Here is a 15,452-nt window from a genome sequence, read left to right as displayed (position 1 = left end):
CCCTCTCGTCCTCCCACACCCCCCCCAAGCCACTGAACACACAGTAAATAAATACATGCAATAATCAAATTCCTTAAACAAACAAACAACAATGAAACCCACAGAATCACATCTCAGCCACCAGTCCTGGTAGGAAAGACACAAGGTGTAGTTAATTCTGAGGGAAAAAGAAAGGGAGGGAAGAAATGTGGTTACCAGGGAGAAAACTCAGTGATAAATAAAATCTATTCTTACAAGAGCAATATAAACAATAAGAAGACAGACTTCATGTGGGTGCATTCTAATCATGGTAGATAGCAAGTTCAAGACCAGGCTGTATTACATGAAGGAGGAGAAGGAGAAGAAGGAGGAAGAGGAGGAGGAGGAAGAGGAGGAGGAGGAGGAAGAAGAAGAGGAGGAGGAGAAGGAGGAGGAAGAGGAGGAGGAGAAGGAGAAGGAGAAGGAGAAGGAAAAGGAGAAGGAGAAGGAGAAGGAGAAGGAGAAGGAGACTCCTTTCTTAGGCAGACTTTGAGCCGGCATCACAAATGCCTAAACCACAACTGGCCACAGGCCCTAGGGAATGGCCACCCACTCCCCAACTCCCCCATCCACCTAGCAAGGCCCCCAGGAGGTGAAGTCTTCATTCTACTTCTGCCTACACCTCATCAGAGCTTAATCCTGAAGCCTTGAAGGAAATTAGAAGTGAGACCCCTGCCTTTGTCAATGACAAAATAAAAAACTCTCTAGGACACTGCCTTTCTTTGAGGGTCTTCCCTTTCTTAGACAGCACCCCCTCCTTTCATCTATCCCCATCCTCCTACCCTGCTCCCCGGAATCTTCCGGGTGGCAGCAAAAGACAGACAACAATCAGTAGGCTTGTTTATGGACGCTGTTCCTTGGGCACTCTGGACGCCCAGAGTGAGCAGGCCACCCACCAGGTCCCACTCACCCCCCCAACCCCCTCATAGCGGCTATGTTTGTAAAGGGCTTTCCGGGGCAGGAAGCAATAAACAGAGTCAAGGGGCCAAGACACAGGGGCTGATTACTCCATTTATGGATTTTCCAGGCCTCTGTGTCCTCTCTCCCAGCAGCTGCCCTGGGCTCTGCCGAGAAAGGTGCTGGCAAAAGACTGGGCCTTGGCTTCCCAGGTGGCTTTTTGCCAAGCCTGAATAAGTCTTGCTGAGCATGTGAAGGGACTATGTGCCTAGGGGCCCCTTTAAGCTATCATGGAGACTACCCTTCCCTCCGATACTACTAGAGCCTCGTGTGGACAGCTTCACACTCACACTTGTGGTTGTGTGCACCCGAACGTGTATGCACCCCCACAGGCCCCAGCCTACTGCTCACCTCCCCACTCCGGCTGAGTTCCTTGCTGAAGTGAAACCTGGTTTTCCCAGAGGGGAAGGCGGCCTGACCTGTCTGTCAACCTCCTCGGGCCAGGTGGGTGGCCCTCCTGCCAGAGAGAGCTCACAACTCTGCTTATTAGAGCAACTCGGAGAACAATTTAGGAAAAGCTGAGACTGTGGGAAGGTGGCTGTGGGATCCTGGCTTCCAGTGCAAGGCTCAACCAACGCTGCATTCTCCACACAGGCTGCAATCTGGAGAGCACGTGTAGACAGAGAAATCACCCGCTTCTTATCTCTCAGGGGCAGCAACTAACAAAAGCAACTCGTGCTGGTGAACAAGGCCACCACCTTGATTTTTTTTTTTTAATTTGTTCATTAATTTTTGTTTGTTTGTTTTTTGGGACAAGGTCTTTCTGTATAACAGCCCTAGCTGTCCTGGAACTCTCTTTGTAGACCAGGCTAGCCTCCAACTCAGAGATCGCCTGCCTCTGCCTCCAGAGTGCTGGGATTAAAGGCATGGGCCACAATTTTTTATTTTCAATACAGACCCTTGGGCAGCCTAGGCTGGCTTCAAACTTGTCATGCAGCCGAACTGGAGGTAACCTGAAATGATTCTCCTCCTTCTACTGCTTGAGAATTGGCATCACGGGTGGGTGCCATCACACCAGGCTCCTCATGCTATTTCCATAGTTTAAAAGGGTTTTACAATATTAGGTGCAGTATCCGTAGGAATAGAACGTGGCTCGGCAGGCCAAAATAACTGCTAGAGCCTCAAAAAGTAGAAAACAGAATTCTCATGTGGTCCTGCTCATTCTGCTCATGGGTATCCTTCCTTACAAACAGGTCATCATGCCGGTATTGATAGAAGCATTGATAGCCTACAGGGGAAACAACCCAAGTGTCCATCAAATGAGTAAACGAAGGGTAGCACGCGCATGCACACACACACACACACACACACACACACACACACACACACACCCCACACGACAGCATCAACAACAACTGAATATTCCCCAACTAGAGAGAGATTCTGATATATGCTGTACTATGAACGAACCACGAACCTTGAAAAGGTGTTAAATAAAACAAGCTAGACCTAAAGGACAAGTAGTTTATGGTGTAACTCCCATGAGACGTCCAGACCAGGCGAGTTCAGAGGTTTTCCGGGTCTCGGGGACTGGGGAGTTATCTAATGTGCACAGAGTTGCTCTTTGGATAATGATAAGGTTCTATAAATGGACAGCGGTGATGATTGCACAACAGAGGGAATACGCTAAATGCTTTAGAGCCGTGCCTTAGAAAACGGTTACAGGGCTGGGGGTGTAGCTCAGTGGGCAGAGAGCATGCCACGTGCATGAAGCCCCGGGTTTATCCCCGGCATTGTTCAAACCAGGTGTAGTTACAGGTGTATACGCACCTGTAATCTCAGTGCTCAGAAAGTGCAGGCAGGAGGGTCAGAGGTTCCGGGTCATCCTCAGCTACACTGCAAGTTTGAGGCCAGGCTAGGCTACATGAGACCTAACTCAACGAACAAACAAACAAGAGCCCAGAGTGATGTCTGGGTGGATTAAGATACTTGACAAGGCTGACTATTCCAGTTTGATCCTAGGAGCCACAAACAGAAGGAGAGAACTGACTCTTGTAAGTTGTCCTCTGGCCTTCACACACTTGGGGACACACACACACACACACACACACACGCACACACACTAAATCAACATCATTTCATGTTTAAGGTTAAATGATAACACTTATATTATGTATATTTTGCACACCCAGGGAAAGCAGTGAATTCTATGTCCTCGGGTAGAACGAGGTGCTAGGTTTTAAAGGACTGGGAGGAGGCAGGAACACAAGGAAGCACTACTTGGGGCATTCAGACAGCAATCAGCACACAGGAAATCCTGGCTAACACAGAGGGGCTCTGTCGCCATCTGCACAGAGTGGGCTGGGATACAATGGCACTCCTGTTGATGAGGACTCTTCACATAGCCTGCAGAGTCCTACATGCCACCGGGCTGGGGGAGAGAGAAGAGCAGGGTTACTTCCTGGACATTCAGGATTGATGGGATGCGATATACTGGGAGATTTTAAGTTTGTGTGCAAGAAAAAAGAGGCATGTATCTGGGAGCCTTGGACAGAGAGAGAATCTGGTGTAGGAAACAAAGGGCTAACAGCCTGACCTGAGAGAACAAGGGATGTCCACCTAGAGGCTGCTGTAACGGACACAGACCACTCACTCAGAGAACAAGGATGGCAGAATGCTTCCAGGCTCCGGGCGTGGGAACGTGGGGGTGGAGACTTAAAGAAAAGACCCATCTGGTAAATACAGATGTTCGTCGCTGCTGGCGCTGCATCCTGATAAACCCACGTGGGCTGGAAATATCATAAGTCATAAATGCATTCCATACACCTACCTTCCAGACACCATAGCGCTACCCGCCTTGCATGAGCTCAGAATACTTATGTTAGCCTACAGCTGGGCAAAGAAATCTGACACAAAGCCTGCTTTATACTGAGTGCTGACGAGCTTGGGTAACGTGTTGAATGCCACACTGAAAGCGAGACACAGACTTGTCATGAACCTGAAAAGTCCAAGGTAGAACCAGCAAAGGTGAGCTCGCCTGTACCCCATGCATACCCAGCCGCTTGCCCTCCACCTATCTTGCTCAAAAACACACCACATCTATAAAACATGGGGGTGTCCTACCTAAGGCCGAAACTTTGCATCCACTATAACAAATGGCTGCAAGCAGCCAGCAGGGCTGAGCACTCTCATGGCTGGGCCTCACACAAGCGCACCCGTCACCAATCATACACGGAGGCTGGTTCCTCTTTTCTAGAGGGGATGTGTAAGGCAACCTAGGCCTGCCTGAATGGGATGCCATGCTCTGAGGCCTGGGACTGCCCAAGGCGGACTTGCTGGAGCATGGCTTCCTGCTTGCTTATCTCTGTCACACAAGGACAAGAAGAAGTCCGGTGGAGGTGGGGGCACTTGTGGTCAGTGGCAGTTCTGCTTCACTTGAGATAAGATTTCAACAGTGAACTTTTATAAAATGACACGGCGTCCTGAGCATCCTGTTGCCAGGTAGCATTCGTTCTTGAATGTGTGTGTGTGTGTGTGTGTGTGTGTGTGTGTGTGTGTGTGAGAGAGAAAGAGAGAGAGAGAGAGAGAGAGAGAGAGAGAGAGAGAGAGAGAGATTATGTGGAGGCTTACATGTGTGCACATGCCTGGGGGGGTGTGATTGTGTGTGGGAGGGGCTCATATGTGTGCACATGCCTGGGGGGGGGTGTGATTATGTGGGGGCTCACATGTGTGTACATGCCTGGGGTGATTGTATGGGGGCTCACATGTGTGCACATGTCTGGGCAGGCCCACGGTTGATGTCAAGCTCCTCCTTGAGGACTTTCCGTCTTACATGTTATATAGTAAGTTCTCTCTCTTGAACCCACACTTGCTGGTTCAGCTGTTCTGTCTATCCAGGCAGCACACTCTGAGGATTCCATGCCTCTGCCTCCCAAGCTCTGGGATTTCTACCCTCCCAGCATTTACTGCCTGAGAACTCCGATTCTCACACTGTGTTAACGTCCATCACGATGAACAGTGCATATGTTAGGGCATTTCCACCAGGTGTTCCATCAGGCGGCCCTGCTCTAGAACCCCGAGAAAAGTCCAACTCCTGGACAAAAGCCTCAACTTACTCTACCTGCTAGTGATCTGTCCCGAGCATCAGGGCAGACAGAGGGCTTTGGGTAGTCATCTCCAAAAGGGGAGACTTCCTGTCGTCCTCCCAGCACGGGTGACCCCAGTCTCAGCCTGCATCAAAGCTTTGGCTGGCTCCCAGGGAACCTTCCACATAAGCAGAGGGAATCAGAAGCCTGGAGGAAGTGTGAGATTCAGAAAACACTGTCCAGCTAGCCTTAGGTAGGCAGGTGCTGGGGACATGTCTTAGTACCATCAAGAGTCCCCCACTGTCCTTCTCCTGGGAGTGTCTGTGCATGGCTCTGCCTTTTCCAGTGCAATGGAAAGAAAAGAGAGAAAATGGAAAATTGGAGCAGGAGGATGACTGTGGAATATGCACTTAAGAAAGATCTCTCTCTCTCTCTCTCTCTCTCTCTCTCTCTCTCCCTTTTCTTTCTCTGCCCCCTTTCTCTCTCTCTCTTTCCCCCTCCTAACAACTTTCCCCTCTCCTCACGTGTTCCCGGCCGGCACCCCTCCCTCTCCCCACCTCTCTCTCTCTCTCTCTCTCTCTCTCTCTCTCTCTCTCTCTCCCTACCCCCTTCTCTGACGCTCTCTTTCCCTGCCCCCTCCCATGCCCGTAAATAAACTCTATTTTAAACTAAAAAAAAAAAAGAAAGAAAGAAAAGAAAAGAAAGATCACACACACGCTCACACACATGCGCACACACATGCGCACACACAAATACTCACCACCCACCAGGAACCTATGAAGGTAAAGAGGTTTTTAACAACTCTATGTTTAAAACTCTGTGTATGAAAAAAAAAACCCTCTGTGTATGTTGTCCTATATTTTGACCAGAGAAGAGGAAGAGAGAGGGAGACTAAAGGAAATGGGAGGGGGTGACTAGGCCTGTTCCACCCATGCAAAGCACACACGCACACACCTATAATCATCGTCGTCGTCGTTGTTGTCGTCGTCGCATTGTCATCATTGTCATCGTCGTTGTCCTTCGGTGGTCTGCACCCCAGCCATTACCACCCTCATTCAACCAGTCTCCATTTGAGTCAATGCGCAGCCCTCAGACGGCACCTTTTCTCCCCAGCAGGTCTCAGCTTAGCCCTGAAAATCAACCCAGCTGACCAATAAGTCTTCGTATTTCACTCTGGCAACAGATTGGGGGCTGAGGCTGAAGAGACACCATACTACATGTTGGAACAGAGGAAGACCCTGTGAGTCTGGCTCTGTTCATGGATCCTGAGCAGGACTCTTTTTCATTTCACTTTTTCTGGACTCTGGAAATTGAGGCAGGATCTCAAGTAGCCCATGAGATCCCATGAACTCACTATACCTCTGAGACTTTCGATCCTCCTACCTCCGCTTTCCGAGTGCTCGAATCAGAGGTCTGTTCTGTGACAGGCAGTTTACATGATGCTGGGGCTCAAACCCGAGGCTTTGTATATGCTAGGTGAGCTCTGAGCTGCATTCCAGCTCCCAACTTTAAGAACAATGTATATGTGCCACGGAATGCAGGTGGCTGTCAGAGAACAACTTATGGAAGTCAGTTTTCTCCCACTATGTGGGTGGGAAGAGTCAGACTCAGGTTGTCAGGCTTGGCGGCAACACCCTCTGAGCTTTCACCAGCTTGCGAGCCAACTTGCCAGCCCCTCAACCTTTAAAAAAATTAAACAGATACAGAAAACTGCAAAAACATGCAAGCATAATGAGTTATCACATAGCAAACACCTTATAACTACCCACATCAAGAAAGTGCTGGCTGCTCTTCCAGAGGTCCCTGGTTTAATTCCCAGCAACCACATAGTGGCTCACAACTAACTCCAATCCTAGGAGATCCAATGCCTTCTTCTGGCTTCTTTGGGCACTACACAAACACATACGTGCCAGCAAAGTGCCCTCACACACAAAGCAAAAATAAATAAATTAATCTTTAAAAAAGAAAGAAGAGAGGGAGGTGGAGAGATGGCTCAGTGGTTAAGAGCACTGGCTGCTCTTCCAGAGGTCCTGAGTTCAAATCCCAGGAACCACATGGTAGCTCACAACCATCTGTAATTGGGATCTGATGCCTTCTTCTGGTGTGTCTAAAGACAGCAATGGTGTACTCACATACATATCATAAATAAATACTTTAAAAGAGAGAAGAAGAGCGGAACGTCGGCGGCTCCCAGCACTCTGCGTGCACGACACCTTGGCTACTGACTTCTCTGCATTTGCCCGTCAATATGCATCCCAGGGCGGAACTTTATTTGGTTAGTATGTTCTTTTCTCGTGGGGAAGGTGTAGGGAGAGAACTCGCTGCCTTGCCTTGACACAGGGCCACCTTTAGCCCAGGCTAGCTTTTTTTTTTTTTTTTTTTTTTTTTGGTTCTTTTTTTCGGAGTTGGGGACCGAACCAGGCTAGCTTTTTGCTCCGTATATAGTTAAAGGCTAGTCTTGAACTCATAATCCTCCTGTCTCTGCCGTGCCAGTGCTGGGATTACCATGTGGTGGGTGCCACCACGACCGACTCCATTACTTGTTTCTAAGTCCATTTTAATTTGTTACTTCTCCTCCATCTCTTTTTGTCCTTATACATTGTCTGTTGAAGAGGTTTCCTGCTGACCCTCTAGGTAGGGTAGTCCCTACCCTACCCTGCCCTAAGCCTGAAGTTCATGAAACCCTCCTGGATTTGATATCCAATACCACCACGAAAAATACCTAGCCAAAGAAATGTGGCAAATAAAATAATGTGTAAATAACATTTAAAATGCATTTGGAAAAAAAATCCCTTTCTTCACAGAGACCAAGCATTACAGAACACAGGTTATAGCAGAAGTCTACAGAAAACATTCTGAAGAATCCTCCCAAATGTAGTCACCCTCAACCCTGCGCGCGCGCGCGCGCACACACACACACACACACACACACACACACACACACACACACACACACACCTGCCTGGCCTGAGACGCAGGTGTGGTACCCTTCAGCAAGCACATACAGTTTCGATCATACCATCGTGTAACCATAGTGAGGGTTTGGCCGCTGGCCGTGGACTCCATTGTTCCTCCGCTAAGCCACCCTGCACTAGGGGACAGGATTTATGAGCAAACATTATCAGAACAGATGTCCAGGCGAGCAGGCAAAGCAAACAGGAACAATGACTGGGGCGACACAGGCTTGGCTCTCACTAAAAAGAGAAGAGAAAACCCTGGCTCCCAGCCAAAAGGATGGACAGGGCCCCACTTCTTCACACATCTGGAGCTTCAGAACGTTAGGCCTTCTGTCCAGCGAGATTTTTAAGCTGACCAAAGAGACCATATTCTGGGAGACAGGTTGCTTTCTCCTAGATCACGGACAACTTACAACTTTTGTGAATGAGTCTCACTATCTGCTAATATTTTTATTTAGGAAAAAAATAGTAAAGCTAAAAAGTTGAGTGAGAGTATTTATTTCTCTTTGGTAGGAAAAAAAAGGGAGAGATTAAGACACAAACACTAGGCATGGTAGTGCATACTGGGATCCTAGCACTTAGCACAGGTAGGGCTGGAGAGACAACTCAGTAGTTAAGAGTACAGGATGAGGGGTTGGGGATTTAGCTCAGCAGTAGAGCGCTTGCCTAGCGAGCGCAAGGCCCTGGGTTGGGTCCCCAGCTCCAAAAAGAAGAAAAAAAAAAAAGAGTACAGGATGAGAGTTTGGTTCCCGGCATGCACATGGGGACTCATAACCATGGGTAACGCTAGTAGCAGGGGATCCAGTGCCTAGTCTGACCTCTGTGGGCACCTGGCACACATATGGTGCACATGCATGTACTCAGGCACACATGCATACACGGAAAAGAAATAAATCATAAGAAACACAAGTTTGAGGCTTGCTTGGGACTCTGTCTCAAAACAAAACAGAAGTCTGAAGCCAGCCTGGTCTACAGAGCAAGTTCCAGGACAGCCAGGGCTACACAGAGAAACCCTGTCTCCAAAACCAAAACAAATAAACAAATAAAGCTGAAGAAATGGCTCAGTGGTTAAGAGCAGCTGCTCTTTCACAGGAATCAGGTTTGATTCCCAGCACCCACATAGTACCTCACAACTGTCTATAACTCCAGGTCCAGGAGGCCCACTGTCCTCTTCTGACTTCCACGGGCACCAGACTTACATATAGTGTACAGGCATACAGGCACATAAAACACTCACACGCACCGTAATAAATAAATAAATCTGAGAAATAAAAAAACGTCATCAACAACAGCTAAGGTAGGAGCATCCTGACCAGCTCAAAATGGACCTAGGCTACATGGTGACTTATAGGCTAGCCTAGGTTACAGACTGAGCCCCCAACCTCAAAACAAATAAACCAAAAAGATAACAAAATGTCCAAAGAAAATAAACAAAAAGAACTCCAAGGGACTTGGGCAGAAATCCTCCTCACCACAGACCTCCCGGCATACAGATGCCAACTAGAAAGGCAGTCAGAGTGTCCTACATACACTCATCCCCACCCTGAGGGCCCCAAGTAAATCAGGGAGGCCTAGGGGATATCCCAGGCCACGCTGGCTAAGAGGGAAGTAACGGGGGGGGGGGGGGGACCCTGAAGGTGTCTGTTAGCCCAAGGGGCTTTACTCAGGAGAGTCTGAAGAGAAAAGGGAAAAGGAGGAGGAGAAGGAGAAGAAGAAAGGCAGGAGGTCTCAGCAGCATAAAAGGCAGGAAATAAAATCTCCTCAGACTCTGCTGGCATAATTGAAAGTGGACCATATGCCAGGGACTTGGCGAGGTGCATCTCACAGGCTTTATTTGATTTCCACAACGACCTGATGAGGCAGCTACTGTTTTCCTTGTTTAACCAACAGGAAACTCAGACACTGGGAGGAGGGAAGCCGAGGAGGCAACCCTCAAACCCTGGGTGTATCTGGCCAAGGCTGAGGAGAGCTCCCCCCCCCCCCCCCGCCCCCGTCTTTGAGGAAAGCCTGAAGGATACTTGCTCTTTAATATCTCTCTTTCTAAAGATGGAACAAAATAAAAAAGGATTTAGGTTAAGCCACCAGAAGAGATGGTTACAGGGTCCAGTTTACTCCTCGGGATAGACCTGGGAAAGTGGCAGCTTCAAGTGGCCACTCGGCAGGCAATGGATAACTTAATCTTTTTTTTTTTTGGTTCTTTTTTTGGAGCTGGGGACCGAACCCAGGGCCTTGCGCTTCCTAGGTAAGCGCTCTACCACTGAGCTAAATCCCCAACCCCGGATAACTTAATCTTTACCACCAACCCCACTTAGAGGTCTCTTCAGGCACCAGGGCCCCACCTCCAGTCTCAAGGGAGGCTTTTGAACAATGCAAAATCTGAGGTCACATGCATCTTTTGCTAAACTTAACAAGCAGATGGTCTGAGAGGTTAGATATTAAAAGGAAGTCTTTTTTTCAATAAATAAGGCAGGGTTTGCTGATTAAATCTGTCACCGAGGTTACTGGGACTGCATTGAAGTTTGCATCTGAGTTCCTACTAAAAGCAGACCCGTCCAGCGCACCTGTTGGATATCGAGTGGTGTTCACCACACCCACACAGAGATGACAGGCAGGCAAGCAGCTCAAACAGAAGGCTCACAATTCCCTTCAGGAGCCACTTCCTGCCTGCTGTCTCCCCGCTGCCTGAAACACTGGAGGATCCTCAGGACACAAAGCAGACCCTAGGTATCCAAAAGCATTGAGCTTTGGCCTGAAACAGAAGGCCTCTGACAAGTTGTCATCAGCAGGGAAGACAGAACACCCTGGACCAGCAGGAGAGAGAAGGAGGGGGCAGTTGCTATTAATCAAGATGCTTCTCAGAGATAGGCTCCCGTTTTGAATGTCATTGGTTTGAACCAAACCTAGAATTTACTATTGACCCCAGAACAGAGGACATAAACTGCTGTTACCCAGATGTGTGGTTTTCTTTAGGGCAAATGCAGTCCTGCTACCAAAAGCCTGACTTTCTCCCCAGTTCTAAGCTTCTCCAATCTCTTAGAAGCCAAGGCCTAGAAAGGTCAAAGGCCTTGTCTCCAAGGTCACACGCAAGAAGCAGAGCTAACACCAGCAGGCTGACCCCTACTCAGGAACCCGCCCCAGGTGGCCAGCAGCTGCCCCTGAGAGTAGCGAGCCATGGGGGTTGGGGTGAGAACATTTATGAATCGCTGCATACCCTACAGCATCCCGATGGTCTCATGAGGCGAAAGGGACACTGTGGGGACAGGGCAGCAGCCACGCTGTGGCTGTGGGGATGCTTGACTAGAAGACTAATCCCTGCCCCGCTCCCCAGGCCACCACGAGGCACCCTGTCAGTTGCTGTGATGAGTCCACCTCCCCCTTTGATCCCAAAGAGGAGAGGAGGTGGGGGAGCATTGATTCACCCAAAGCAAAAGCAACACAAAGGCTGCACCTGTTTCCATGGAGACGCGATTGACTAAGCAAAGGAACAAAACGCGGAGCAAGAAACACAAGCCCGTCACCACCTTCCGGGCCAGCGTGATCGATGTTGGCGGGCCAGTGCCCCGACAGGAAGACAGCGGAAGGATGAAAGGTGATCGGCAGATCTAGAAGCATGGGGAGCCCTTTCAGTGCGCCCTCGCTGGGCCCCCAGGCAAACAAACTGCCTACGCGGCTCTGACTCCTGAGAAAAACCTGAACAGAAATCCCAAGTGAGAGATTCTTCTCTTCACAAAGAGATTCTTTGCTTGACAAAGGAATTCCTGGAAACGACGAGGCAGAAAGGTTGGGAGCGGAGGCTTTCTCCAGGCGGACGCTTTCTCTCTGTCTAAAGACTAACTTCTGAAGAACACGGAGAGACGGAGGGAGTAACTTCAGTAGCAAGTTTATAAGCAAAAAGGGCAAAATATCCAAGGGGTGAGGGCAGAAGGAGGGCACAGGGCACTGCTTATAAAACATCTGCCGGGAGAGGCTCACATAGTACCATAGGACTTGACAGAAACGAGGGAACAATAAACAAGGGACGCAGCAGCAGGTGTCTGGGGATCCTGAGGGGCTGTATGGATGCTCACTCTTCAAGCCATTAGTTAGATGAAGAGGAAGAGTGGGGAACAGGGGTCATCTTTCTATGGACAAGCGCAAGAAACCTGAGATGCCCTCAAAGTGTGGAGGTTGAAAGAAAGATGTCACATGTATGTTCAGTAGATGGCAGCAGCTAATTTAATGCAGTCATTAGAGTCCTTAGCTTGTTCTCTCCCTGCCTCCCTGCCTCCCTCTCTATCCCCACCTCCCCGTGTGTGTATGTGTGGTATGTAGAGGCCCCAGCTCACTCTCCCCTTACTTTTTGAGGCAAAGTCTCTCACTGAACCTAAAGACCAGCAAACCGCAGGGATGTTCTTGTCTCTACCATCCAAACACTGGGACTACAGGGGCACACTGCCCTGCTGTCTATGTGGGTGTCGGGGATCTGAACTCAGGTCCTCACACTTGCATAGCAAGCCCTGTAGCAGCTGTGCTCTCTTCCCAGCCCTTTTGGCTGGCTCTTGATGTTTATCAGGTGACACATGGGAAGCACCCACTTCTCATGTACAGTCATGTGGTGGGGGTGGGAGGGGAAGAACGCAGGCTACCAAGCTGTCCTTGGAGAGTCTCCCCAGGATGTTACTGAGCTAGGTCTTTTCCTGTCTATCATTCCTACAGGGAATGGAAACCAAGGATAGTAACCAAAATATTCCCTGAGCATCCTGTGTGGGCCGGGCACTAAGGAACTATTAAGACTCCCTCATCTTCTTCACCACCCCACGAGGGACCCATTATCCTCTCCGTTTACCAACAGGGAAGCAAGCAGAGGGAGGAGAGGAATGTGTCATGTGCCTGCCAAGAGGCGAAGCCCATCTTCAAACTCAGCTCTGCCCAGCCTCAGAGCCTGTGGACCATGACCTGCCTCCTACCCGTCACATCAGCCTCATTCAACAGAGACCAAGGGCAAGAATGGCCAAGGAACAGACACTGAGGTGGAGGCAAAGCCAGGACTCAGGGGTGGGGATGGGGGTGGTGGACAGGCTCTGTAGCCCTACCCTAAGGCACCTGTGTCTGTGGTGCTCTCCTTGGGAAGGGTGACTGTGGCTGTTTTGTGGCTACATTCGTTTCTATTCTGGGCTTAGTTTGCCACTCTGTAGCAAGGGCACACATCCTTATAGGGTGAGGGGATGAGCATGTGACACACATCCAAGGTGTCAACCAGGCAGTGAGTAAGTAGAGTGAATCACAGCTCGCTCAGCAAACCTTCCCAGCGGCCTCAGTGGAAGGTACAGAGCAGTCCTTGCAGGGCAAACACTTAGGTGGCATCTCTGGGACTGGAGTTGAATGATTGTCCCACTGGGAATATTTGAGGAACCTGTGAGGGGACCTGGCAACTCCCAAGGATGCTCAGACACATATAAACATGGCTTCCAGAGTATCCATTTTTACCTGTTGTCTTTCCGGCTGTACACAGTCTGAGCTTGAAGCTTCTATCCTCAACATTCACCCCCCACACCCATCCCCTCTCTAAAGAGACAAGCTAGAAGGAATGCTGTCCTATGTGGGAGTCCCAGGGAGGCAGTAGGTGTTTAGGACCCAGAGAAAGTGCCTGGCTGTATTTAATTTGTGTCTTATCTAAGCACCTGTTTATTTCAGGTAGCCTTGGGAAGCAAGGATTCTGACCCAAGGACATTTGGCTAACAAATTTCATTGAATAAAGATATTGGAGGGGCTGGGGAAATGGCTCAGTCAGTAAAATGCTTGCCTTGTAAGCATGATGACCCAGGTTCAATTCCCTGAATCCTCTCATTCTTTCTCTGTCTCTGTCTCTCTCTGTGTCTCCCCGTCCCCCCCAACTCCCCACATACACAGAGGTCCTATAATCCCGGTACTGAGAGAATCAGCGGACTCCTGAGACCAATAGCCAGGCAGCCTACCCTGATCAGCAAGAGTCCCAGGTCACAGTGAAAGATCCTGTCCTAAAACAAAACAAAACACACACACACACACAAATAGCACATAAGAGTGACACTCAAGGTTAACCTTTGGCCCACATGCACTGGTACATACACATAACAATAGCAGTGAAAATGGAGTCAGACTTTGCCTGGCTGGTCTCACCATGGGATCCAGTTTGGCAGCTAGGAATTACTGCATACACTTCCCAACTTCCCAACCCTTCCTGGGCTGAGTCCGCCACTCTAGGGACCAAAACACACCTGGATCAAGAACATGGACTGTAAGACGTTTGTTTAAAGTTCCGGTACAGTTTTCAGTCTGAGCAGGATTCATGGGTTTTCCCAGTTCGTTTAACAGGTGTGGGGTGGACAACAGTTTGGAGTCCACCGACCACCCCCAAAGTCATGCTGAAGATGGCTAGCTCCGTGTAACAGACCCACTGGGTGTGGACACAGCTGTCTGGCAAAGGCAGCGGCTATGCAGAAAGCAAACACCAGCCCTGGGTATATGCTTGCTCTGAGGCCTCTATGGATATGGATGTGGCTGTTACTCAACGTTTCTGGGTCTCAGTTTCCCCATAAGAGATGAACACAATGCCCTACAAGGGACAGTCAACTTTCTAAAGATGGTGACAGCAACTAGCTTAAAGGAACATTAGAGGTGTGTGTGTCATCACAAGGAGCCCGAACAGGAGGAAACCAGCAAGCATTTTCTGTTTCGCTTGGCCCACTTTATGCTACGTGTCTCTAGATGATATTAATAACTAATATTTATTGAACCAGGCTCTGGGCTAAGTGCTTTGTAGGCCTTGGTTCATTTTGTTTTCACAGTGACTCACAAGGCAGGTGTCTCTTTTGTTGTTGTTGTTTTCGGTTTTTGGAGATAGGGTTTCTCTGTGTGTAGTCCTGGATATCCTGGAACTCAGTCTGTAGACCAGGTTAGCCTCTGCCTCCCGAGCGCTGGGATAAAGGCGTGGGCACCACCACACCCAGCTGCAAGTATTTTCTTTTTCTTTTTTTCTTTTTTTCCGGAGCTGGGGACCAAACCCAGGGCCTTGCGCTTGCTAGGCAAGCGCTCTACCACTGAGCTAAATCCCCAACCCCTGCAGGTATCTTCTTATTCCCAATTCAGAGGCACAAAAACCTTGTGTTCTTGCTTAGCTCACTCAACTAGTGGCTATGTGCCCACAGCCCAAGCCGCCGAGGTCCTCCCTGCTCACACTACAGCCCTCAGCCAGCAACATCTGTACCAACTCGCTAGCAAAGCAGGACCCCAGGACTGAATCCAAACCTACTGGACTTTAGCAAAGCCAGGAGCCAGAGACTCACTGCTGTAAACTGAATGCAGCTGGTTAACCATCCTGGCTTTACCTTGCTGAAGTAACATCAGAGTGTTTGCTTTTTTCTAGGCACTGACACACACAGCTGGCAATGGAATCAGGGGAGCCAGCTAGGGATTAAAAGATCCATTGGTGACACATTTGAAATGCAAAAGGCGATTAAGAAGAGTCCAGTGGCTC

At 49.3% G+C, this 15,452-nt stretch overlaps 1 protein-coding gene and 1 long non-coding RNA gene across 6 annotated transcripts in view; one reads left to right on the top strand and one right to left on the bottom strand.

Moving 5' to 3' along the window:
- The window catches only part of Cuedc1 (CUE domain containing 1), a 94,394-nt gene that overhangs the window by 41,059 nt on the left and 37,883 nt on the right, over positions 1–15,452 (bottom strand). For 2 of the 3 annotated variants that reach the window (XM_087572131.1, XM_087572129.1), the window contains exon 1: positions 1,327–1,374. The gene's annotated coding sequence lies outside the window, so the exon portion shown is untranslated. 3 annotated transcript variants of the gene reach the window in all.
- Positions 11,474–13,746, top strand: LOC148003029 (uncharacterized). 3 transcript variants are annotated; one of them, XR_015631915.1, is made up of 2 exons: positions 11,474–11,664; positions 12,789–13,746. It is a non-coding gene; the product is annotated as an uncharacterized LOC148003029 (long non-coding RNA). The 3 variants fall into 3 exon arrangements; XR_015631914.1 differs by having other exon boundaries at positions 11,474–11,737; XR_015631913.1 differs by having other exon boundaries at positions 11,474–11,737; positions 12,653–13,746.

The sequence above is a fragment of the Rattus norvegicus genome, chromosome 10 (assembly GCF_021556685.1).
Source record: "Rattus norvegicus strain SHRSP/BbbUtx chromosome 10, alternate assembly SHRSP_T2T, whole genome shotgun sequence".
NCBI classification, from domain to species: domain Eukaryota; kingdom Metazoa; phylum Chordata; class Mammalia; order Rodentia; family Muridae; genus Rattus; species Rattus norvegicus.
Note: the sequence above shows the minus strand (reverse complement) of the source record. Positions and strands in the feature narration are given on the sequence as shown.